Below are 27,919 nucleotides of genomic sequence, written 5' to 3' on the forward strand. Positions count from 1 at the left end.
AGCTTGTTGAAGCACAAGCCCTAGTTTCTAATACCCTGCCACTAATTTCATATGTGACCTTGGAATAAACCTGCTAAGCTTAGGTACCTCATCACTGAAATGAAGCACCTGGATGAGATCACTGGTTTTCTCACTGTGCACTACTAAGCCCTAAGTGTTCTTTACAAGTCTCCTGGGAGCCAGGTTTGGATTAGAATCTGGACTCCCTGACCTGGCTTGAACCAAAGCACGTTAACATTTACCTGTTGCATACTGGGCTTCTGTATGCAATTTTGTTTGAAAGCAAGTATTTTGTGGAACTCTGACATTATCTGATCCTAAAATTCTGAAAAATGACTTACAATGAAATCAGTGTTCAAAAATCTGTTTTTCAGGTGAATTGTGAATATTATCCTGGTACAAGAAGAAATGAACTACCACAAAAAGAAGCAAAATCAGATTTAGGTGGTTTCCAAAATAAAACATCCCTGCCAAAGTAGTCCCTGAAGCATTCCTTTCTCTATATGGCAGAGGTGATGTGGGAGGGTATGTTTTGCAGGTATCTCTGTCATGATTCCTGTTGGATATTAAAACCTGCAACCCAATACCTCTGCCTCATGAGCTGGAAGAGCAACCCAAGTTAGTGATGGTCCATAGCCTTTACAACCTTGTTCTATGAAATTCGTACTTAGAATGTAAGAAATGGCAAGAAACAGGAAAATATGCTGGGGGAAGGTATTGCCCTATTAAGCAGAGGAGGGCAAATGCCTTACTTCCACTTTGAATTGAGGTGGTCTGAATCAGTTGAGTCAGCTTTGAGCTCAACACATGGATCTTGTGTTTTTGTGGCATTTCGGCTCTAACCTTAATGCAGACAAGCAAAGAGCAAAGCACCAATGGACTGAGCCAACAATGCCAACATGTCCAAGGGTCTTGAAACTAATTCAGACACTCTGAGTCCCCCAAGGCACTGATGGCCAGGAACATTTAGGACTTCCACCTGTAAGAATAGACCATGCCTCACCTCACATCCCCTCTGGGTTCAAATTGGGCTGAGCACAAATGTCTTGAAACCTTTGGGTTTATAATTAACTCCCCTGTTTTACCTCTCCTGAACCCTGGCAACATAGGTATTATTTATTATTGGAAAGGACAGCTAGATAGCAGGAGAAAGGTAAGAGGAAAACCTCCCTGCTGCAGGATAGATTTGATGGGTTATACACCTGTGCCCCCATTCACTCCACAGTGGATAAACTAAGATCAATCATATGCTCTTCACCAAATTAAGGCATCTATTTGAAAAAAAGTGTACAAAACTCTTCTTTGTTGGATCTCTTTTGTAGAGTGTATTTCTTTGGGGAATATGTTCTTAAAAAGTCAGATGTTGGGGCGCCTGGGTGGCTCAGTCGGTTAAGCGTCCAACTTTTGGTTTTGGCTCAGGTCGCAATCTCACAGTTGGTGAGTTCAAGCCCTGCATCAGGCTCTGTGTTGATGGTGCAGCGCTCTCTCTCTCTCTCTCTCTCTCTCTCTCTCTCTCTCTCTTTCTCTCTCTCAAAATAAAAAAAGTAAACTTTTTTTAAAAAGGCAGATGTTACTGTATAATAGGAGATGTGAAGGGAAAGAGTTTGCAAAATGCCCAAATTACAATCAATGTATGTTTTTTTGATTTTTTTTTAATTTGGCATTTTTTTCAGTAATTCTTTTCTTGCTTTCTCATTTTTTGTGAATCATTATGTTTACAATATGAAGGGAGCAATTAGCCCCATGTTTATTCTCTGGAAGACTTGCTGGTAGTTCTAACAGGAAAACAATATATGAGCATGAATATTTAATTCCATGTAAAGTTTGTAGAAATGATTGCCAATTCCCTAACCTTTCCCCTTATGTATATACCCGTTTCCAGATTTACTTCAATATTCTCCACCTTAGTTTTTCTTTTTAATTTTCTTCACATCCTTCTGCCCCCAACCTTCATCCTTATTTGCCTGAATCCCTGCATTACAATCCAAAGTTTTTGCATCTGATCCCTTAAAATCGCTCACCCTATTGAAAACTCTGGCTGGCCAAGTACAAGTTATCAGGGAAATCCTAAGCAGGCCCTTTGTACAAACCTCATTATTTAATTTCAGTTTCTGCAGGTTGCTGCATGCTCAGCCCTGTAGCAGAGACTGCACTGTGCTCTCCAAGGAGGCAGGGATCGGGATAACGATACATCCCCTAGACACGTTCATGACTAAGCTGCTAAACCATCAGCACAGCATCATGGTGAGAGCTCTGAAATCAGCCTACTTGGGCTCACATCATGACTGTTGTATCAATTATATGATCTTTTGGATAGTTATTTATCCATTTTAAGCCTCATATCCATCATCTGGAAAAGTATATAATAATACCTATCTTTGTATTGTCATGAGTACTAAATAACCTTAGTTACATAAAGTGTGTTTGACATGAGAGTGGTACCAGACTCTAGTAATACTTTAATAATTGTCTTCTCCCTTCCTTCCTTCCTTCCTTCCTTCTTCCCCCCTACTTGTCAGCCACCTCCCTTTTCCTTTCCTTCCTTCCTTCCTCCCTTCCCCCTCCCTCCCCTCTCCCTTCCTTCTCTTCCTTCCTTCCCTCCCTTCCTCCTTTCTTTCTTTCCTTCCTACCTACCTTCCATCCCTCCCTTCCTTCCCTTCCTTCCCCCCTTCCTCCCTCCTTCCTTCTTTCCCTTCTTACCTCCCTTCCTCCTTCCCTTCTTTCCTTCCTACCTACCTACCTTCCTTCCCTCCTTTTCTTCCTTCTTTTCCCCTTCCCTTCCTCCCTTCCTACTTTCTTCCCTTCTTTCCTCCCTTCCTTCCTCCTTCCCTCCTTTCTTCTCTTCCTTCCCCCCTCTTTTTCTTCCTTCCTTTTCTCCCTTCCTTCTTTCCTCCCTTCCTCCTTCCCTTGCTTTCTTGTTTTCTTCCTCCCTTCCTTCCCTCCCTTCCTTCCCCTTTCCTTCCTTCCTTCCTCCCTCCCTCCCTCCGTTCCTTCCTTCCTTCCTTCCTTCCTTCCTTCCTTCCTTCCTTCCTTCCTTCCCTTCCTTTTGTCCTTCCTTCCCTCCCTCCTTTCCTCTTCCCTTCCTTTCCCTTCTGTTTGATCATTTTCTGAGGGTATATCTGGGAGTGGTGATAGGATAGATATCAAAGACTTTGGTTCTCAAATGTAGCCTTCTAACCACCAGTAGCATCATCACCTGGGAAATTGTTAGAAATGCAAATCCTTTGGCCTTACCCCAGACCTCCTGAATCAGAAGCTCGGGTGGGGACCTAGCCGTCTGTGGTTTAACAAGCCTGCCAGATGATTTTGAATATGAATATTCTGGTGTGAGATTTTAAGTCATGCAAATGAATCTCTGCCTCTATTGAGGTGAAAAGGGAAAGGTCTTGGCTTGCAGAGTAGTTGGACAGTATGACATGATGCAGAAACACTATTAAAATTACTAGAAAAACACCATCTTGAGCAGCTCAGTCTGTCAGGGTGTGCCTTCTACTCGAGATGTAAATGAGGACGAAAGAAACAGCACTAGCATCAGCTGCTCCATGATTAGTCACTCTCAGGTAACTAAACAGCATGTGAGTGTTGATCAAGCATGCTCTTGGGTAATTGGCAGTGGAAGTGGGAACTCTCCCCAATTTAATACATATTAGAACACTACAGCAAGTATTGGTAACAGGAAGCAGCTAAATAGAAGACCTTTCATTACATCGTGAAGGAAGTAGTTCTCAGTTTTTTGGAGAATATTATAGAAAGAAATGTACATTGAGGGTAAAGCTGGAAGAAGATCTGTCTGGTGTCATAGCAACTCTAAATATTAACATACGTACAGATCTACAGGAGACTTGAGGAAATTGTTTTTGTGTCCAATGGTTACATAGAACATTTCACTGATACACCCTTTCACACATCTCCCCATCTGATATATGATGTTTAGTTCAGTTTAACTGAACTTGCTTTCTTGGTCTTTTAGAGAACTTGTGATATTCTCAAGATCTGTTCTAGCTATGGGAAAGAACATGGAAGAAGCTATATACATCCTTCACCTCAGGAGTTAATTTTTTGCTAAAATACTTTGTGGAGAAGTTGTTCTGATGCCATTCCTCTTAGAAAATTTTCTCTTTACCATTGTAATAGTGTTTATCTTTCCCTTTTGTGATCAGGAAAGTATATTCACCACAATATTTATTATTCGTCATTGGTATGTTTTTCTGTGCACCTTTTCCAAATCAACTCTATTGTACGTATCTTGAAAAACTAAAATAATAGCTTTAAGACAAATCCTAGTGATTATTTCATGTTAACCAAAGCTGGTAGAGAAAGTATGGGAAAAAGGGATATAGGCATCTTTTCTGGAAGTTAAGAGCCTCATACTAAATGTTTTTGAAGCACTTAAAAACAAGAGCAGTATTTGTTTATAATGCTTAACAGTATTGCAGTTATCGGATCTGAATAACAAATCTGTCATCTGCAAAGTACTTAAGTGCTAATCAAATTCTTCTAGACGAATGCTGTCCAATAAAAATATGATGTGAGTCACATACATAATTAAGAAAATTTTAATAGCCACATTTAAAAAGGTGAAGTGAAACAAGCCAAATTAATTTTAATAATATATCCCACTTAACCCAGTATACCCCAAACATTGTCATTCTAACATGTAATCTGTATAAAAAATGTACATTCTTTCTTAGCATTAAGTCTTTGAAATCTCATGTGCTTGACACAGCACATGTGAGTTTGGACTAGCCACATATCAAGTTCTCAGTAGCCACTGATGACTGAGACAGGGCAGTTTTAGAGTTATTAAAAGAAAAAGTCTGTAAGATATCTTCTTAAGTAAAGTTCCCCCAAATGTAACAGATCATCAGATGGAAATACATACATATACAAATAGTTATTGTTCAAGTTGAAGTGCATTGAATGTAAAGCTGTTGATTCATCAGTAATTATACATGTTAAGAACCAGTTTTCATTATCTAAAACTGTTCGTAAAAGACAGCGTTTTAGTTCAGTTGAGCAGTATGGATACTTGAAGATGAAATGTTTTCGTACCATTCATGTCAAAATTTTATGAACTTTATTGGGCACTACATTTCCTTGATTCTGAGATGGACTCTTCGTATTTCAACATTTATTAACACAGAACACATGTTACAATTTAATGTGTACATCCAATGTGCTTCTTTTCCTGAAATGTTGTGATGTCCTCAACACAGAAATGGTTGTGGGACATTGTATGGTTGTGTTTTTTGAGGATATGTTTCAGCACTTGAGAGATGAATTTCTTAGAGCTTTTTTAAGGATCAGAATTAAAAGGTGGGAATTTTAAATTAAATTTAAATTTAAATTAAAAGGTGTGTATTTGTATAAATACACTATGGAATTAGTGTTTACCTTGGATAAGCAAAAGTAAGAGTGATAAAGGGCAACTTTCAGTTCACAGCTCCATTTCAACTCTAGGGACTATAAATGTTGAGATCTTGGGGCACTTGACCTTGTTAATATCTACATACTGTTCTGCAGAGCATGCTGGAATTGGGTTTCCCATTTATATGGTAGACAAGCTAATGCTCTTTAGTTGGTGAATATGTTCCCTAAAACAGTCAATGAAACAATGGCTAATACACTGTGTTTTCTACATCACTGCCTTATTCTAAGAGGAATCACGGGTGACTGGGCTACATTTGTAAAAAAATAGAACTAGACTTGGGGCGCCAGTTAAGCGTCCAACGTCGGCTCAGGTCGTGATCTCACAGTTTGTGAGTTCGAGCCCTGCATCACACTCTCTGCTATCAGTACAGAGCCTGCTTCAGATCCTCTCTGTTTGCCCCTCCCCTGGTCATGCTCTGTCTCAAAAATAAATAAACATTAAGACGAAATAGAACTAGAACCCCAGTCAGTTCATTCTGTTTGACCAAGTATTTAAATACCCAAGTATTTAAAGATATTCCCGAAATACCTTTAGGCAGGAAAGATAATGGATCCAGGGGAAAGATGATTGGGACAGAGAATCAAGTTTAAAGTTCATTCTAAATATATTTGAATTAGCTGAAACTATGCATCTTCAGTAGTAATAGTTAGACTCTTCTTTTCATACAGGTCATGTTTGTCTTTTGGCGAATTCAAAGGATTTTTAAAGTGCCAATTCCAGTAACACTGCAAGCTGAGGTAAAAATAAGAAGTTAGAATAACTACAATAAGGCTTGGCTTTTCTTTTACATAGATGCAAACTGAACATTGTTTATCTCTCTCCACCGTGTCGAAAATCTGTGGAGTAAATCCTTATCATCTCTTCATACCCTGTTAATACCGAATTAATAAAATCCTTCTATTTTATTAATCCTGATAAGCAGATAAAAGCATGAAGACCTCACAGGGACAGTTTACACAGTTGGCCAATGACAGGTAATTCTTGCCTCGGGAGGGTGATCCTCTTATAAGGGTCACAGCCTAGAGCCCATGTCACTGCTTGTGCTGTCTGTGTTTAGGTCCAGCTAATAGGATGCCCACAGAGAACTTTCAGACTCATCAGACAGAGGCAAGGAGCATGTTTTTCCCTGTGGGATGCATCGTGTTCTCTTGTATTTAATGCAAGTTGTGGGTTCACTTCCCCTTGGAAGAAAGAGGTTGTTTAGGGTTATTGTTCTCTCATGTTATTGTTCTCTCTTTCGTATTTCTGCTTGAAGATCCAGTACATTTTCTGCTACTGGCTTTATTCGGGTGTCTTGCCTAGAGTTGCTGAGAAAAAGGTGTGGGCATCTCTAGTCATGGCCTCAACATCAAAATGCTCCATACACATGCCCTCCATCCTTTAGTTTCTGCCACTTGATTGATAGGTGACTGTACTTGTTCTTTTTCCAACCCCCAGCTACAAATGGGATTGCTGGTATGTAAGAATTTGTCAAGTTTTAACCCACATGGGGACTTTCTGACCCTCACGATTACATTACCAGATGCCTTTGCTCATCTTTTGAATATATTATGTGCAGTGCAACCGTTTTCCCCAAACCAAACCAGACCTGACTAAATCCTTTACTGTGAACCCCAAAATTGACAAAGAGCAAGGGAGGATTTGATCTGAATCAAAATGACTATTTTTGAGGAGTAAGATAGGGAAGGAACCAAATGTCAGATGCTCAAAAGTTGACCCCTTGGTCAGTGGATCAACAAATGGAAAATATCGATCATAGAACAGTGACCAAAGGCAGAAAAATAAAGATTTTACTTGTCCACTTTTGGCATAGCATTTGCAGGTCCTGGCCAATGTCTTACCCCTCTCTGATCCTGGAGCTTCTATCTTTAAACTGGAAGGTAATTGCCGGCAGCTAGAGCTGACAGGCATACCGCATGATGAGTGAGGTCATGTTCATAAAGCCCTCAGAAAGAAAAGCAATGTGAAGCAGCAGGGCTATTACCGTTCCAAGATTATTTTATAAAAGCGAAACTTAAGTTCAGAGTGATGATTAATAAGCTATTAGAGCCTAGTTATTGATTCCTCTATCTTTAGAGTAGCTAATGCAGTGCAGACCACAGACTCAAAGCTTTCCTTCTTCCTGTGTGCCTGTGCTTTGTGATGGCACTTGCCTTGGGAAAATTCAAATTATTGAACATGTGCAGTGGGACATCTTTATCAGGCAGGTGCTAGGAGAGAGGAAAAACACCTAAACTGATTGTGTGTTGTATTAATTTTTGCTGATAACGAAGATTAATGTGAATACATGGGAAATCACATCATGAAGAGTAGAATGAAAAAAGTAAAGCATCAGTGCAAATTTCCTTACTCTGAAGCATCTTGTGTTGGCATTCTATGTGCATTTTACATATACATGTTAAATATGCTGTTTTGCAACTTGTTCTTTGTTCCTTTCCTATCCTAGTCCCCATTAATAACCTTATCATTGATGGTTTCTCCTGTCAGTTAATATGAATACCAATATTGCTTTTATCAGCAAGTATTTCATGGGTGGTAAATACTATTGGCTAAGCCATTTAAACGATTTCCTGTTGATGGACACTGAGGTGTTTATAATAATTTTTGCTCTCATAAACAGTGCTCTGATGAACTTCATGTATACATCTTTGAGAATTGGGCCAATTTTCTCTCTGTGTTAGATCCCTGGGAGCGGAGTTGTTGAATCAGAAGATTTGGAGATCTTGTATCTTTAATCATATTGCCCATCTACCCACCGGAAGGGTCATAGCAGATTCCTTTCTGCCTTATGCTGTAATAGAGCTCCTGCTCCTCCCCAACCTTGCCCACACTGGGTATTGTCGATGTTTTTGATCTTCACCAAACTGATAGGGGAATGGAATGTCTAACAACTTTTCCATTACATTCTAGCCGTGCCTATCAGACTATAAATGAATGCAGTTTTTATGCACCGGGGACCTGGTTTAACTCATAGCACACTGTTTGAGTCTGAGTAATAACCAACCATGATATGATGAGACTTTCCTGTAGTTTTGAAAAAGAAGCCAAACTTTCACCTGGCTTCAATTATTCTCTCATTTACACTTCCAATGTGCTAGACCATCTGGGAAGCCTTTTGGAGGTGCCCTCAATGACCCAGTACAAGTTGTTAGCTCCCTGTCCATGAAAGAAGGGCCATGCTCAAGACGAACAAATGCTACAACTGAGATTGCCCCATTGGGTGGCCTGTGGCATTTGAGTCACTGGGAGGTATTGATCCCTTTGCCATCAGCAGTAATATTTTTACAGTTTTGACGTGCTTTAAAGGTTATTGTCTCCAGAACAGGTAATTGAAGAGACCCCACACTCCATCAGAAGCATTTCATCTTTATTACAGAGCCACAAACTAGGCAACATATTTCTCTTTTCACTGACGGATTATGCCAAGATTTACAAGGCCTGGTCTACATGAAAGCAAACACATGTTTGGGCAAAGATTCAAGTAAGTCAGAGATATAGGGTTAGCACTATCCTGATACAAAAGTCAGGACTTTCACCTCTTCTGCCTGTGCCAGAGGCCAACCCCTCAACACACACACACACACACACACACACACACACACACACACACACATACACGCATGCCAGTATTTTTTTATTTTTCTTTTTTAAAATATTGTTTTCAGATATGTGCTTTAAATCTGGTTTTCCTAAGACACCCATGATTGGTTTACTGTGGGTTACTGTTCTGGAAAGTCAGTCTACCCAAAGTTTTCTGACTGGTTGTCAACTCACCAGTTTTGAACACTGCCATCACACGTTTTCCTCACATTCCTTTCAGGTAGTAGAATAATGAGGAATGAGAAAATTCTCATCAGCCAGTAATTGGAAACCTGGTATTTGGAATTCTAGAAGAGTATGACTTCTGCCCAGTTCCTAAGCCCTCTTTCCAGATTACTATCAAGCAGCAGCCCTGGTATATACAGCTGACCTTGTCAGTTGGATCTGGGCAGTATACCCATATACCAATATGCCATATGCTCTCCTCTTGGTTTCTCAAATTCTTTTCTATGACTAAGAGTGAGCACTGTCTTCTTTAGCCTGTTCCTTCAGCTTCTGTCCTTTGTTTCCCCTTCCTTTCTCCATTTGTGGCATCTACAATACATTATACTAACTTTGTAATGAAGGACCAGTGTGAGTACAACATGCTGGAAAGTCCTGGCCCTGGGTCTCGAGAGTCCCAGGCCAGCCAGCTAGTAATGTATCATTACCAGCTGCCTCCTCCAGCCTTTAGCTCAATACACTTCACTATGGCTTCCCAAAGTATCCTCATACTAAACGTTAGTTAAAGGTATTCTTTTTCAGGTCCAATTAGAGCAAAAGCACCGATTGTCAGTTTTGTGGTGAGGGATCCGGAAAATCTGGTAAACAAAGAACAAGATGAGATCTTCTAACTTTGGTGCAAAGATCATGTTAGAGTGAGTCGGGAGACTTGGTTGAAGTCCCAGATCTGCCTTTATGTTTTAGAATCTTAAGCGATTCAATTAACGTATTTGAACATTAGTTTCCTCATCTATAAGATATAGTGAAGGTACGCGAGATAATGATTGTTCCTGGATAATATTTGGCACATTGTAGATGTTCTTTAAAAGGTGGCCATCGTTCTGATTTAAGCCCTCTATGGCTTTATGTTTCTATGATTTTCTATATATCAGAAACATTTATCTAGCTCATCTTGGTTAGACAGGTGCTACTGAATGTGAAAGACAGAAATGGGATGATACGATCTGAGCTGAGAAAAGAGTAAAAGAAAACACCCCAAAGCGTCTTCTTAGGGGTAGCATTTGCCAATATTCATAGAACAAGTGCCTTGGAGAGGGAGAGGTTGGAATATCCATGTTCATAGATTCCTGCTTAATAAGTAGTAATTATGTCTCCATATTGGTTTTTCCCCAGTTTTACTGAACCGCAATTGACTATATAAGTTCAGAGTGCACAGCACAATGTCTTGACCTACATATAATAGCAAAATGATTACCACAATAAGTTTAATCACATCCATAATCTCATGTAGATACGAGAAAGAAGGAAAGAAAATGTTTTCCCCCTTTGTGATGACAACTTTTAGGCTCTTTCAAATATACCATATTGCATTTTTATGTTTCTTAAATAAGCCTATGGCCTTCTTAAGGAAGGCCATCAGGGAGTGTGATTTCACCAGGATAAGAATCTGATTTACAAATTGTTAGTATGACTAAGGGTGTCTGTTTGTTTTGGATCAGGAGTCGACAAACTACAGGTCACCAGCCAAACCACGCCTCTCAATCTGTTTTTGTAAATAAAGTTTTATTGGAACATACCCAGTTATTACATCTCTGGCTGCTTTCATGCTACATTGGCAGAGCTGTTTAATTGCAACAGAGACCATATTGCCCACAAAGCTGAAAATATGTACTGTCTGACTTTTTACAGAAAAAATTTGTCAACCCTTAAGTTAGATTACAGTGGCATTGGTGCCGATTAAATAGGTAGTGGCTGGTATCAGCATGTAAAGTTTAAGCCACTTAAGGGCGCATAACAGAAAGACTGACAGCTTAAGAAAAAAGTATGTGTGAGTTTATTTACTTGGAATAGTAAGGAAAATGACCCTGGCACCATCATTCTTGTTGGTAGAATCCCTTTCTCAAGAAATGGTTTCTCTGGCCAGGTTACAGTGGGTAAAGCCTAAGGAAAATCATCCCACCCTGGGTCTAAGGAAACAGCATTATAACTCTATACAGTGGCTATGGAGAAACATAAAATAAAGGTGTCTTCTGCAAGTATTATGGTAGGTGAGAAAAATGTAATAAGTAAGAGCAAGAAGAATTTATTCCATATTGAGAGGATCTGTTTTGGAGCCCAGACCAAACGGACCATGCAGCAAGAAATACAAGGTCAATTTTGGTGATTTTATTTAGGGAGAAATATCAACTGTGCAGATATCCGGAGCAGAAATAAAAGAGAATGTTCAGGGGCACCTGGGTGGCGCAGTCGGTTAAGCGTCCGACTTCAGCCAGGTCACGATCTCACGGTCCGTGAGTTCGAGCCCCGCGTCAGGCTCTGGGCTGATGGCTCAGAGCCTGGAGCCTGTTTCCGATTCTGTGTCTCCCTCTCTCTCTGCCCCTCCCCCGTTCATGCTCTGTCTCTCTCTGTCCCAAAAATAAATGAACGTTGAAAAAAAAAAATTAAAAAAAAAAAAAAAAGAGAATGTTCACCAGTCACCGTAGGTTGCAGCAAACTACCTGCATGGATTTTTAAAATGTTGTATTGGTGATGAATGTGTTGATGATTATGTGCACACTGTAAAAAAAATAAATAAATAAATAAAAAATAAAAAATAAAAAAGACCCAAATCCATTGTTATCAGAACTGGAGAAAAAACTAGTTCAGATGTTTGAAACTCTACTGACGCAAAATATTGTGTAATTCATAAACAATCCTTTGTGAGTGTTTGAGTTCATAGTATGCCCAGAATATAGGACTCACTAGCTACCCTCATGCACGAAACAATTGCTCTTTGGTGTATTTGTTTGTCTGTCAAGTGGTAAACATTCCCCTGGAGGATACTGAAGCTTGTGAAAAGGATGAATTGATGGATATGTACATGGAAAATGTAGTCACAGGGCCCTTCTCTCACTGATCACCATCCCGCCCCCAACTCCATACCCCACGCATGCACCCTGCCATCCTGCACTGTGACACTGGCCATGCTGTCTCGGCAACACACAAAGCCTATGCCCGGGATAAGCTTCTCTTTCAAGCGCCTATCTGGCTTTCAGCATGTGCTTTGAAGAGATAGTGACATTGCTATGCTCTGACATACACCATAATGTCAGCACAGCAGAAGCAAGTGGAAGATTCTACTTTCCCGATAAAGATCAGTTGCTGTTTCCTGTCTTGAAGACGAAAGCTGAGCAAATGCAAAGGTCATCTGTGTTTATATTAACAATGCAGGAGTTATACTATGTTTTCGCAACAACATCAGATCATTATTTATCCACTTGTCCTTTTTTTTTTTATAATTCCTTTGAACTGCCTACATTTGCTTATCATGATATTTCTAAATCTGTAAACAGCCCAAGTGTGGCTGTTCTATTTCTCTAAATAGAGTCTTAGGTCATTTTATTATCCAACATTATAAGTCATCAAAATGCATCCATCTGTTGTCTTTCCACATCTGGTGTAATTTTAACTCTTTAAGCCTAAAGAAAAACTAGAAAAACCATTGTGATGTTAGTGTGTTACTTTTTCCTACCATGCTGTTTTCTGATACATCGTTTTCCCTGGAAAACCACAAGGAAATAATTAAATCTATCTATTTCTTTGGAAATGGCATTAAATGCAAAGTCTTCTCCCCCTTCACTTAGTGATCTTTCTGGTTTTCTGGTGCCCTGATTATTTTCCCTGGGATCACAGCCACTCGGAGCCTTTTCTCACCAACTCAAAAAAATCTTTAGAGATGTGAAGTCATAGAGCCTCTGAGGCTGCCTTCCAGTGGTCCACGGGCAGATCTCCATAGCAATGGAGCTGTAAGCAAGGCAAAAAGCCAAAGCCTGTTTAGCACCACCAACCTTGTCAATTGGCCAATCATTCTTTCAGATTTTATTGCATGCATGATTAGATTTTCTTGCATGTGCATTTTGGGGGTAACAGCATTTTGGTTGACCTGTTTTCAATCCGTTTGACTACCTTCAGTTTGGTAGCTCCTTGAGCAATAAAGAAAAAAGTTGAGCAATTCAGCTTTAAATCACATGATGAAGCAAATCACAGTTTATCAACTGGTTATAGGACAGTTCTAACGTGTGAGATAAGATGAGCTCTCTTTCCGTTATCTGTTGGGGAAAGAAGATGCTCAACATCCAGGAAATTGACAAATGTTTAATTACTTAGGTTGGGTAGCTTATAAATACAATGTGAACAGGGACAGTTTCCACCACACAATTATTTTCTTCCAAGTTGTTATCTGTTTCAGCTGGGATAGGCTAGATTGTTCCGTGGCAACAAAATTACCCCCAAAGTCTTGGCAGTTTACAACAACCAAGATTCATTTTTCAATACACTATCTGCTCAATGAGTATTAGCAAGTGGTTCTGCTCCATGTCAATACCTATATGCGACCCACAGTGATGGAGGAGTCTCTTTTGATATTGGTGTCTGTTATGGCAAAGGCAAAGACAAAAGTAGACCTTGGTCATAGAACAAACTATGGCTTACGTTTCTGTCTGGATATAATACGAGTCACTTCCCTTCCCATGCCCATTTCAGTGGCAGAACAAGTCAATCCAAATCTGACTTCAGCGCCTTTGGGAAAATACAGTTCCAACCCCGGGAAGGGAAGCAAGGCCTGGATGAGTGGTAATGAAATCCACCTCTCCATCCAACTCAGGTGTCATTGCTTTATTTGAGTGAGTTTTTTTCTTCTTAAGATCCCCCTTTAAAACGAGCCTGGAAACAGTGTTTGTAGAAATCAGCTTCACTAGTTCTAAAGAAGGGGTCTCATTGTTGGGATGTGTTGTCTGACCTTATTAGTTGATTTCAGCCATAGGATGAAAATGGATGACCCATTTTAGGACTATCACCACCCATAGAACTATAGGTTTTCCTGCTTAAGGGTTTCACACTGATGCAACAAAGGAGTACACTCTTCACCAAAAGGACCAAAGCTTTCTCCTGCTCTGTCAGCTGCTGGTTTCCTCCAGCTAGTTACTAAAACTAGGTACAAGGATGTGAGATATCACTCCTCAGCAAGTCTGCAGCATCTGTGCTTATGACAGTACCCTGGTAATTCCTGATAATTGTATCACTCCCTGATGGAAAACCAGCTTTTGTTTCAGCAACAGTAAGGGTTGTGCTGGACCCCTGACCTCACCTGAAGATGTCTTTATGTTGGATCTGCCTTATATATGGGGCAGTTGGTTCAAGACTTAGAGAAATTTCTACAGATACTCTCATTCCAGGTAAGTTGTTTGTTTTTGTTTTGCTTTTGCGATAGGACCTAGTCATATTTTGTCCACTATTGGAAAGCATAGATTAGTATTCCATACGGCAACTGGTTTATTACTTCCAATGTGTTTTTGTAAATACACATTGGCTGCATCAACACCAGGATCTAACCTTATACAAGTCGGTATAGTAATGCTGGACCTTAGCGATCGGAGGGTGGAATGAAATGTGGTAATTTTTTTTTCCAAGACAAAGTAATAAGCTGTATGTTTTACGATATGAAAAGGATTAGGGACACATAAGGATATTTATCCAGAGTTTCTCTTCTCTTTGTTTTGTAGAGTGACGGGACCCAACTGGGGGGGGAATCGGCCAGAAGCAACAATGGCTTCAGGCTTGGCGAAATGGACTAAAACAAGAAGGTAAGTGTTTGAGATTCTGGTTTCCTAGGACCACGTCTCTGCCTCATCGTACAGAGTCACGACCTCCTTTTACCACTGTGGTCCCGGCACCGTGAAGCCTCCGGCCCATTGGCAGTGCTTTTCCTGCCGTATGCTGATTACGAATGCCGGCAAAATACCTACGTGCTTTGGCAGTAACGTATGCAGACACGTGTGTGTCTAATTACAGGGATATTGTTAGAACACGACTTGGCTTTGAGATACACAGCTAATAATCCAAGCAAAAATAATGCTTTGTTTTCTGGCAGACAAAAATAAGAACTTCATTTCAATCACTTTTCCCCTTTCTCTCTCTTTTTGTTTGTTTGATACACATACTCGGGCACTATCATAAACTGGCAATACCAGAAGTTGTTGCAAACAGTGTGGCCCTTTCTTCTCAGACATCGGACATACCACATATGTTACCTGCTTAACCACCCATCTACTCCTTTGCTACAGCTGCATATCCAGCATTCTGTGTGCTATCATTGTTCTTTATGGATACCATGTATATTTTTAAAGAATAAGTGTAAATTAATTAAAGTTGTTATTTTAAAATATGTATCTCTATAGTGTACGTGCATAATTTTTGCTTTTCCTCACCTTTTTCTTGCAGACCTAAAAGGTTAAATCTGAGAGCAACACATGTGTGCGGAACCCGAGTGCACTATAGGTTCAAATGGGCAAGAAAGTTGTGCAGTGAAATAACACAGTCCACTTCTTGACTATGCTATTTTAATTTGCATTTTCAAATCAGTGTGTCTCCAGCCTTAGGACAGTGCTACTATTATTGTTGGTGGATTTTGCAACCTAATCTTGACTCACTCAGTGAACCACAAAAAATCACCCAAGGCCAGATTCCCAGTCCACAGGAATTCCCTTTCAAATGATGAGAGATGTACTCTTCTTCAAGATCTTCTTAAGAATTCACGATTTCTTGAATATAGAATCATTTCTGCTTATCAGTGAAGCAGAGAACGCTGACACATTCCCTTTGCTTCATCATGTCCGGAGAAGTAAAGAAATCTAGTAACACTGATGAGCAGCAATGAGTGATATGTTCTGCTTTCTTCTTGAGCAAACCTGGCAAACAGTTTAAGAACACGTGTGCAGAATTTGGGCAAGCGGTGTGAGCTTGAGATGGGTGTGTGGAGTGTCTGCTGTGGGGTCATTTCCACTCAAACTCAGGATGGAGCTGTCTTCCTATAATCTAGGTCATTTTTTTTTTCCATATCTGACAGCTTGCGTATGTTCATCACTGAAAATAGGGACTGTGCTTTTCATTTTGCGTAAATGATGAGTAAAAGGCAAAGCAGCTAGAGAGGCATTGACTAAAGATGACATTCCACTTATTAAATGCACCATTTGCTACTGCAGACATGCAGTATCTGCTTGTTTCTTCTGTCACGCTGCAACTTTTTTTTTTTGGCACAGGAGAAACACTTTTCTCAAGGTTTGTTAGTTTAAACAGCAGTCAACATTCATTTATTGAGCATGACTGTACAATAGACTTCAGGGATATGAAGATAAAGAAGACACAGTCTCTGCCCTCCAGTAGCTCACAGTTTAGAGATGTCTCCGTGATAAAAATCATCATAATAATAAGTAACATTTATTGAACATCAACTGCTTCTCTTCATTTGGATTCCCTGATTTAATTGTCACATGACCTTGTGCAGAGACTGTTGTAATGTACTCACAGGTAATGGATGTGGGGCTCAGAGAAATCAAATAACTTAGCCACGGTCACAGAACAAGTTACGTGGTCACAACAGAGTTGTGATGTCAGGCTAGATCTCTCTGATTCTGGAGCGTCTGTTCTTGTTGCTTCTATTTTAGATCAAGCTAACTATGCAATACAAAAAGTCACTCAGGAAACGTGACTGCATGATGATTATGGGAGGTGGTACATGTTCTAATCAGCAAATAGACATCTGAGCCCTGGGGTAAAGCTCCAAACTTTCGCTAGGGTTCTGTCCCATTCCACTCTTGCCAACAAACAAGAATCCACCCCCCCCCAACTAAACCCCCCACTCAGTAGTTTATATATCCCTTTATATATAGTTGCATTGTTGCCAACTTGTCGGTACCTTCATTTACATTTACCAAACCCGTCACCGCCATTACGAGTCCTCAAGAGACAAGATCTCATGGGACAGTTACTGAGTTCCTCAGAAATACTGTTTCTAAGGTCAGAGCCCACCTTAGAAAGGGCATCTCTGTGAACCCAGTTTATGCTTATTTTGTATATTCTTAGCCTGTCTATCAATATCTCAGATTGTTTCTATTTCATCGTTGCTTTTATGAAAGAAAGAGAGAAAGAAAGAGAGGAGAGAAAGGAAAGAAAGAGAGAGAGAGAGAAAGAAAGAAAATAAGAAAGAAAGAAGAAACTTGACTAGGTGACTTCCTATCCATCTTTGCTCTGATTATCACCATAGGCCAAAATGTCAGTAGGGATAAGGTTTACCTTATGGATTGTTAAACACGCTGAGATAAGAAATGTCACAATTAACTAGAATGTGTCTCTTCGCAAATGGTAGATGTTACTATTTATTGGCATAATATATTGCCCTTCCCAGGAACATGTGTGTTTTAAAAGAAGCTCAGTAATCAAATCCAGGTTAAAGAAGTGAATTTCTTATTGTGGAATTGTCCTCAAAGGGAGATCTACTTTGGCAAGATGTGTGTGGGGAAGGTGGGTTCCTTGAGATATACCTGGTAGAACTCTCACCATTGGAGAGCTCTGGGCCTATCTTGACTAGACAGTGATAGACAATTTGAGGATGAAAAGACAGACATAACAATAGATAACATATTGAGAGCTAATTATGTACTAAACAGGTTCTAAGATCATTTTTTTAACGTGTGTTTGTTTTTGAGAGAGAGAGAAAGAGTGCAAATGGGGGAGGGGCAGAGAGAGAGGGAGACAGAATTGGAACCAGACTTCAGGCTCTGAGCTGTCAGCACAGAGCCCGATACAGGGTTTGAATCCACAAGCCGTGAGATCATAGCCTGAGCCGAAGTCGGACGCTGAACCAACTGAGCCACCCACGTGTCCCTAAGATCATTTAAATCAGTAATTCATTTAATCCTCTCAACAACCCTAAAAGTTAGGTATCATTATCCTTTTTACAAATAAGGAAACGGAGCCTAAGAGAGATTATCTATTTTGCTCAAGTTTACATAGTCAAAAGGTAGATGAAGGATTTGGATCAAATTTTTCTTGATGCGAGAATCCATGTGTTTTCCACTACATCACACGCTATTTAATACCACAGTGAAGTTGTGCTGTCTGGCCTTCCCTGGTGGGTCCTGAATATTCTTGGCAAATCACATCTAGGGGGAAGAGGTGCTCTAAGTGGTGGTCAGTCACACAATGATTAAGTTTAATTTATCCACTTGGGCCAAAGGGAAGTGGTAAGAGTGGAATGACTGTATTTGGGGGAAAATATTTGTTATCTTTGTAGTCATGGTCTACAACATCGCCTGTACTCCTGAGAGGACAACAGGAAGTGAGGCTAGAGAGGGTGTTTGAGGGCATGGTTTGTGTGTCCACGCTCAGAACAGTATCAACCCAGACAGCCATCTGCTGGGGAATGGAAGACATTCCAGGAAGGTATGAGAGGAACAAGGAAAGAGACATCAGGGAAATGTCAGAATGAAAGAGAAATGCAAGTCTTTAAAGGAAGTTCCAACTCACTCCTTGCCCCCTACAATTAGGAAAGAGGTGGTGATAAGGGCCCAGAAGGGTAAGAGAGAGATTATAGATTTAGGCAGTGCTTACCAGGCTCATGGTGGAAAAGTGAGATATGCCCAGTAGCAGAGCTGTGGAAACTATTAGAAACTGAGCTAACTGTAGACGTCTTAGTGTGCCTCAGGAAATGGGAAGGCATTTGCCCCTTTGGGGCTCGTATTTTTTCCAATTTTCCTTGTTCAGGGAAGAATTCATTCTTTGAGCCATGTAACCTCCTGCTAGGATTTCTCAACTCTGCAAAAAAGAATAATTATAGATGAATAATGGACCAAAATAGAAAATGTTAAGTGTGTGTAGCAGATAAGTGGAAAATGTTCTGTCTTGTAAACTGTATTGTTTCGGTTCCTGGCAACAAAAAAGAACAAATCTCACCTATGCCGTTCTTGATGGATGTTAGAATTCACCTCTTTCCGACGGGTGCAAAGTTTCAGTCTTAGTGGGAGTAGGACCCTGAAGGGCCCTAAGCTTGGTCAAGAGCGAGAAAAATGTTTTACGGTACAGGTCCCTTCTCTTCCTTGACTGAGAGACTTGTAGCCTTTCACACACATGATAGCTGAGCAGTTCTCAGAGCTTTTCTCATTAGTAAAACTTTCATTTAATTGAGAACTTTCAGTGGGTCAGGCCCTGAGCTGGATATTTTCCACCTGTTATTCCTTCAACAAAATGCTTGTGAGTGGCCGCCCTCTGTCAGGCATTCCAGCTGCAGTGCGAAAAGTTCTCAGTTCTAACAAAGCCTCTGAAAAATAGGTAAGGTGATGCCTACCCATTTTACAGACGCAAACAGCGCCAGAGTCAGAGAAGTTAAGTAACGTCCACAAAGTCATCCAATTCATGTGTGACAGACAGAAATCAGAATGTTTGGAGTCCCCTAACTTACTGAACTCTTAAGTGCCCCCAGGAGACCAGCTTAGGACCCATTCCTAGGACCCCAGCCCTTGAATTGTTACTTCATTCTGTTCCTTGTTCACCACTGAAGCTTAGTCCAGAGTGTCAGTTCCTGATACCCTGTGCCTTCCAGAGTGACACGGACCTAATTTGACAAAATAACTTACAGGTATAAGGCTAGGGGAGATTGCCAGGAATCTCCAGCTCTTCCCAGGTGCATGTGAACAGTGGCCTTCTGGAGACACTATGCCTGTATTTTTGTCCGATAGTTAAACATCAAAATGAAGAAAGATGGCAGATAGACAAGGTGGGAGGCAGATATTTCAATAAATGCCTCTTTTTTTTTTTTTTACATTTATTCGTTTTTTGAGAGACAGAGAGAGAGCACAAGCAGGGGAGGGGCAGCGAGAGGGGGAGACACAGAATCCGAAGCAGGCTCCAGGCTCTGAGCCGTCAGCACAGAGCCTGATGCTGGGCTTGAACTCATGAAATGCGACATCATGACCTGAGCTGAAGTCGGTTGCTTAACCAGCAGGTGCTCCAATCAGGCTCTCCAATAAATGCTTCTTTTTTTTTTTTAATTTTTTTTAACATTTATTTATTTTTGAGACAGAGAGAGACAGAGCATGAATGGAGGAGGGACAGAGAGAGAGGGAGACACAGAATCGGAAGCAGACTCCAGGCTCTGAGCCATCAGCCCAGAGCCCGACGCAGGGCTCGAACTCACGAACCGTGAGACTGTGAGCCTAAGTCAGACGCTTAACCGACTGAGCCACCCAGGCGCCCCAATAAATGCCTCTTGAATCAGACCCTTTCTAGATTCACTTAGGGCCCCACTTCTGAGAACTGTCACCATGGCAACCCAAGAATCTCATTGGTTGGGTAGACAAAGGTATACATGAATTACAAAAGTGTTCTGAGGGGATTTCTCCCCAATAACCAGAGACACTTGTATTAAAAGCAGCCTTTAGCTGGGACGCCTGGGTGGCTCAGTTACTTAAGCATTGGACCTCAGCTCAGGTCATGATCTTGTGTGTGGTTCCTGAGTTCAAGCCCTGTGGTAGGCTCTGTGCTGACAGCTCAGAGCCTAGAGCCTGATTCAGATCCTCTGTCTCCCTCTCTCTCTCTCCCCCCTCCCCTGCTCATGCTCTGTCTCTCTCTCTCTCAAAAATAAACATTAAAAAAAATTTTTAAAGAAATAAAATAAAAGCAAACTTTAGCCAAACTGAAGGAAAATAAAGTTCACAAATGCGGTATTAGCTCAGGTTGATGAGTTGGTGGGTTTCTGTGAAATCACTGCTGGGTAAGCCCCAGTTTGCTGGCCAGAACAATTCCCTGTTACCTGAGTCAGAGAAGATCATTTTGCATAATCCAGACCCTTCATATAGGAGTCTCCTGCTGTTGCACTGTGAGCTGTTATATTCATAGTCATGCTGTTAGCTTGGTGGTTAATTCTGTAAACGTGTCTGGTTAATAGTCTACAAACTTTAGCGGTTTACATTTGCCGTGTAAATAAAAAAGCCTCTTTCCTCAGCAAAAACACCATCAGGCAATATTTTTTTAAATAAAAATATAAAATACAATCCAATGACTTCAAAGTTCTAAAGAATGAGAAGTCAAGAGAACTTACAATCGTTTCTTTTTTAATGATTCTGGATGCACTTGGGGACATTTCAGTACATGCTAGTATAGTAATGTCCAGCTGTCATTTATTTTCATAGAGTCGTACTGCTACTTCTAAAGGAAAATTTTTTTTATTAATAAAATGTTTTCATTAGCCAAAATGAAGATTCCTTTTATAATGTTTATTTATCTATCATTTCCCCACCCTTTGAATTCTGGCATAAGTCCTTGCTTTATACAATCACTAAGTGTGTATACTTTCATTTTATTCCTTAATCTTCATTTCTGAAGTTTTCAACAAATAATTTGCTTTGAAAAAAAATATTAGAAGCCTAAGCGTAAAGTTACATTTTACTGGATTTACATCTAAATTTTTATTTGCTAATTTCCTTCCAGGAACTTAAACAAGTGACCTTTTGTTTTGTCTAAACAATGATTTGTAAAGGCACTTTTGATTCAGATGGACCCTTCCCTACTTCATCTTCCATTGCTAAAGTAAGCATCAAGTTTGGTCACTGAGACGATATTCTGTCTTGGGCAGAGTTGTGCCGAGGTGTTTTTATTTATTTTTATTTTTTTTTATGTAAAGCTGTCATCGATTAGGCTGTCATCATTTAATCAAGATGAAGCCATACTGGAACCGTGTGAATGTTCATAGATCATTATATAAGTATATTGTATAAATATTGTATAAGTATTATTATATAAGTATGTAATATAAGTATATTTCTTTTCTTTGACTTGAGATTCCAGTGACATAAAGGCGCCTATAGTGTTTAAAAGTACCGGAAAACATTGTGTAGGAGTGTCAATGACATAGCACACAAGCTGGGCCTCACAAGCCCAAATATTGTGCACGCACGCACACACACACACACACATACACACACGCTCAAAAAATTCTTTCTGGTGTCTTTTGTCATGCTCAGCACCAACATCTTTGTCACAAATCACCAGGCAGGTAGCAGAGATGCCCGGGCTATGTGCAGGGCTGTGCGCCTACTCAGCATAATAGTGTCGGGGGATAAACGAGAGGGGGTTTGATCAGTGTGTTAACCATATCAGAGCATCTTGGACTTCTTCAACATGCTCAAACTTGGAATTTATCCAAGTGGAGACTACAGGTCTTTTCCGGAACTCCCCCGTATTGTTTTTGTTTGTTTCTTTGTTTTTAACCTGGCTAACACCTATTCATTGATTGTGACCTAGCTTATCTTGAAAAGCCTTCCATTTCCCTAGCCTACGCCAACTCTCAGTCTGAACTCAGCATCACTCCTGTGGGCTCCATTTAGTGATTTCTTTTGTCACTGAACTTAATACTTTTTTTTTTTACTGCATTTATTACTTTGTATCGTAAAAGTCTATCACTAGGAAAGTAGTCCTTTACATGTAGACTTCCTTGACAGGACGAGGTCATATGTGTCTTCAACCTACCTGTTCCTGGCACAGAGCCTGGCTATATAATAAATTCCAAAGAAATCTTTGTTGAATGGGCAGATAAACTTTTGAGAATCTCGCCATCTTTATATGCACCAGAACTCTCCATTTCACCTGGTTGCTTTTCACAAAGACATATATTAGGGAGAGAAGAAGCAAGATCATTAGCTCGCAGAACACCGTACTATGGCATTGTGAACATGAAGGTTTGATTTTGGAGTTCTTATCAACAAAAATTGTTTTTGAAACTAAAATTCAAATTTTTAACTCTTCACGTTCTCCATTTTAACATCATTACTTCTTCCTACTCTTGGTTTAGTTTTGAGTACTATGTTTTCAATAGTAAACATCTGATTGAAATACATTTCTATAGGGGAGCCTGGGTAGCACAGCCCATTGAGCATCTGATTCTCGATTTTGGTTCAGGTCATGATCCCAGGATGGTAGAATCAAGTAGAGCCTGCTTGGAATTCTTTTTCTCTCTCCCTCTGCCCCTCTCCACCCTCCCCCATCTCTAAAATTAAAAAAATATCAAGAGGGGCGCCTGGGTGGCGCAGTCGGTTAAGCGTCCGACTTCAGCCAGGTCACGATCTCGCGGTCCGTGAGTTCGAGCCCCGCGTCAGGCTCTGGGCTGATGGCTCAGAGCCTGGAGCCTGTTTCCGATTCTGTGTCTCCCTCTCTCTCTGCCCCTCCCCCATTCATGCTCTGTCTCTCTCTGTCCCAAAAAAAATAAATAAACGTTGAAAAAAAAATTTAAAAAAAAATATCAAGAAAGAAATACATTTCCTTAGGTATCTTTGTTACACCTCATTAGCAACATTTTCCAAATACACAAACCTCACTCAGGAAATAAGCTAACTTATTAGCTAACTCTGATAGCTAACTCTTTTAGATATTAGGTTGTTTGTACAAACTGTAACCTAATATATTTTTAAATAGTGTCTTTCTTTAAAATCACATATTGGGGCACCTGCGTGGCTCAGTAGGTTAAGCACTGGACTTGGGCTCAGGTCATGATCTCACAGTTGGTGGTTTTGAGCCCCGCACCAGGCTCTGTGCTGACAGCTCAGAGCCTGGAGCCTGCTTCAGATTCTGTGTCTCCCTCTCTCTCTGCCCCTCCCCGCTTCACTCTCTCTCTCTCTCTCTCTCTCTCTCTCTCTCAAAAATAAATAAACATTTAATAAAATTTTAAATAAAAAAAATAAAATCACATATTAAATTAAACCTTGTATTTTGAGATAACTGTGTGCACATGCAGTTATAATAATATCGAGAGATCCTGTGTACTTTTTACCCAGTTTCCCTCAAAGATACAGAACATTTCAGTCCCTACAAGAATCTCTCATGTTGCCTTTTTATAGCCACATCTGTCCTCTCCCCATGCCACCCCCACCTTAAACCCTAGCAACCATTAATATTTTGTCATTTCAAAAATAGTGCATAAATGGAGTGATACAGTCTATAATTTGGGGGGTATTGGCTCTTTCCATTCAGCATAATTCTTTGGAGAGTATGGGAACAATTCTCTGGAGATTTATCCAGGTTATTGTGTATATCAGTAGTTTGCTTCTTTTTCCTGCTACATGGTATTTCATGGGTTGGCTGTTTAATCATTTACCCATTGAAGAACATCTGAGTTGTTTCCAGTTTGAGGCTATTACAAATCAGGTTGCTATGAATATTCATGTACAGGTTTCTGTGTGAACATACATTTTCAGTTGTCTGGGATAAATGCCCAGGAGTGTAATCGCTGGGTTATATGGTAGTTTCATGTTTAGGTCCTTTTTGTAGAAACGGCCAAAATCTTGTCCAACACGCTTGTGCCATTTCACATTTCCGTGAGCAGTGTGAGAACGATCCGGTTTTTCCGCATCCTCGCCAGAATTTGGTGGCATCACTTTTATTATTTTTGTCATTATGGTAGGTGTTTAGCGATACCTCATTTTGGATTTAATTTGCATGTCCTTGATGGCTGCTAAGGTTGAACATCTTTTCATGTGCTTTTTTGCCATCTATATATCCTCTTTCGCGACGTGTCATAGTACCTTTCGCCTATGTGGTAATTGGATTGTTTTTTGACTGCTAAGTTTTGAGAGTTCTTTATATGTTCTTGAGAGAAGTCCTCCTTCAGTTACGTGGTTTATAAATATTTGTCTTCCAGCATGTAACTTATCTCTTCATTGTCTTTATTGAGTCTTACACGGGCAAATGTTGTTAATCTTCATGACAATAACTTTTTATACCTATTTTGCAGCCAGATACTTAGTTTCTCCTGATTAAAAAAACTTGTCTGAGATAACGTGAAATCATTTTTGCATATTCATAGCTCTATCTCCACTAATGTCATGCAAATGTAACCTTCACAATAATACTGAAAACAGAATCCTAAATTATAAATTGGCTGTTTTCCTTGCTCAACTATTTTGTTATAAATACACTTCCAATAACATTTGCTGAGCACCTACCTGTGTTGAGTAATAAGGTTACAAAATTCATAATTTGCCTAAAGCAAATAAACCACAATTACCTTATACTGGATTTACATCTAAATTTTTCTTTGGTAATTTCCTTCCAGGAAGCTCAGGATAGTCTTATTTTCTATTATCTCTATTGCCTTATGATGAAAAAGAGAAATAAAGGCTTAACTTTGCTTTTAACTATGAAACTTGAAGAAATACAGTGAAACAGCTTATATGTCCTTCCGCCAGACACAGTAAGAATATTCTCACAAGCAGACTTTGACTTTCTCAAACCCTTTTGGCAAACCATGCTATTTCTTAGGACATAGAAGTTTGCTTTCAAAACACATTGGAATGTGTTTTTTTTTTTAATTTATAATAATTTAATTAGCAAACATTGCAACTTAATAAAAAGTCCTGCTAACCAAGGAGCATTGTATAGAACTGCCTATAATATTAAAATTTAACGGCTACTGTACTGTGCTGTGTTTATAAATATGTGAAAAGTAGTTGTACATGTAGCAATAATTAAGATTAACCAGTGAAAAGAAAAGAGTTAGGGTTAGGAACGGTTATTTCTAGGTTTTCAATTTCACTAATTTCTGATTACTTTTAAAGGAATCATTGTTCTTGGTCATTATGATCTCTAGCATAGAGGGCATTTTTTTAACTTGTGAAGATACAAGTGAGTTTGATTTGACTGAGTGTGGCAGAGAGAATTGATTGATGACTAAGGGTGCCGCGAGGTAACATGTGTCATCATAGTGGTTTCCATGGTGATGAACTATGACGTCACCAACTCCTTGGAACTGTGACTTAAAGAACCATTTAGACAGAGGATGAAAAGTAGTAAGTAGTTCACAGGGATGCATGCCATCTTTGCTTTATATGACATTATTAATTAAAATGAAGGGCTGGGTATTTCTCTCAGTGAGATTATATAAAGATGTTACATGTCTTCAGACTTGCCTGAACATGGGTATGCTGGTTTTAAAGTGAGGCTTTTCCAGCACGCAAAAATTCACAAACAGAACTTGACTTGGAATTGTGTATTCGTAAGAAAAGACCTTTTCTTCTCACATTTAGAAAAGGCTCCTCACGAATCATAGTTAAATTCAGACAAATTCTCAGCAGTCTACTTACCCTTTTATTATTTCATGGTCTTGTTTTTCATTTGGAAATATTGGCACTGAGGACATGGAGGGAAAAGGTCTTGGGGCTCACATGCTCAGAGAGTAAGGAAATAGTTTAGATTTAAAATTAGGCACTTCTCCTGATAGTTTTGGTGGGTACACGCTCTAGGCTAGGTTTCTATGACACCACCAGATGCAAATGAATTGGCAGTCACCGAGCCTGCTTGCTGTTTGTACCATCTCCGTGGTAGCAAACATCCAGGCTGCTGGAAGCATGTATTTGGCTCTAGGAGTCAATTTAGTGCATCTACCTGGGGATTTGCAAACCTTCCTCTGACTTTTTGATGGCAGTATCTTGACAATTCCTCTGATTTCAAGAGTGCTCAAGGATTACAGAAAGCAGCTTTCACTTTAGAGTTCTGAGAGAGAACATTCAAAAAGTCAACCCGGCTGTTCAACCAGAAATTGGAAATCTAATGCTAACAGTTGGTGCCAAGACGTAGCATAACGGAAAAGGCATCAAAGAACTTGAGTTATAGCCTACATTTCACCAGTTTATGACCTTCAACTCTGATACTTGATTTTCTCAAAAAGTGAGATATAAAAAAACTGTATCACAGAATTGTTGTGAGAATTCAAAATAAAACACATTTAAAGCTCTTAGTTCAGTGCGTGGTATAGATTCATGCTTAGTAAATGATCGTTCTTTTTTTCTTCACAACAGATACGCAAACAGTCTGATTCCATTAATGTTTCACACAAGGTTGCCATCCCCAAAGCTTACGGAAGGCAAGTTAGCCATCGTCTCCATCTCACTGTCACTCACAGAACATACAGTTGTTACTTAGCTCAGGGAAACATGGAGCTACAAAGTGAGGTCAAGATCTGCTTCTCACCAAACGCTGACCCTCCCTTGCAGGATTCACAGATTGTCTTCCTTAGGCAGGTCTACCTGGGCCTCAACTCAAAAGAATTGCGTTCATTATGAGCTGGAGGAAGTCAGATCCATTTTCTGCTGCATTGGCCCTCTGGCTCTTTGGCACTTTCCACGTCCTCCTCATTTGGAAAGAGCTTCATCATTTTCTGTCTTACAAAGCAATCCTATTGTTCCTTAGTTCCACTGCAGGGTATAGGTGAAACCTCTCACTCAGGGCTGCAGAACAATGGAAGTCCCTTGAAGGAAAGCTCTGAAAGCAAAACCCAAGTTGCCTCTGAGATATTCCAAAATCCAATTGTTCTACCGTTCTAAAAAATGTTTGGGAAAATTTCAAAATCGTCTTTGACAGTATATCATAAAGCCTGTGATTGGGCCAAAAGGCCTATTTTCACTGTGTACCAAAAATATTGTACATTGACAAAGAAAAAAAATAAATTAGAAATAGATTTCTTGAGGACATGCCATTAAAAACAGGCTCTATTGAATCAACTCTCTTTTCAGAGGGACTGCCAAGCTAAACTTGAAGTAGTCTAATGGAGGCAGGTGGTAGATTCCAAACTTGGAAAAAAATGAGCCTTTATATTCCATTAAGTATTGTAACTATTTGATGGAGAAGTGTTGAAAACACTAAATGCGAGTATCTCAGAAAGCAGGAAAGAATAAGTCTGTCCTTTTGCTAAATGGCCAAGGTTTTCCCTTTGTCTTTCACCTCTTTATAAATCCATGGTTTAACTTTTACCAGACCATTCAGGTATCTATGTGTTATCCTAGTAAGTAGTAAAGTTAATAATGTACTTCCTCTAGGGACTATGGACAAAGGACTAGAAGCAGAAATAAAAGAGTAGCAGGATATAGG

The 27,919-nt window shown here is 39.9% G+C and overlaps 1 protein-coding gene and 1 long non-coding RNA gene across 2 annotated transcripts in view; both read left to right on the forward strand.

The window, feature by feature from the left end:
• NRG1 (neuregulin 1) overlaps positions 1-27,919 on the forward strand; it is a 1,121,130-nt gene that overhangs the window by 776,170 nt on the left and 317,041 nt on the right.
• LOC122471916 lies at positions 13,097-15,399 on the forward strand. Its single transcript, XR_006294305.1, has 2 exons — positions 13,097-14,814; positions 15,202-15,399. It is a non-coding gene; the product is annotated as an uncharacterized LOC122471916 (long non-coding RNA).

Source organism: Prionailurus bengalensis, chromosome B1, assembly GCF_016509475.1.
Source record: "Prionailurus bengalensis isolate Pbe53 chromosome B1, Fcat_Pben_1.1_paternal_pri, whole genome shotgun sequence".
In the NCBI taxonomy this organism is placed as follows: domain Eukaryota; kingdom Metazoa; phylum Chordata; class Mammalia; order Carnivora; family Felidae; genus Prionailurus; species Prionailurus bengalensis.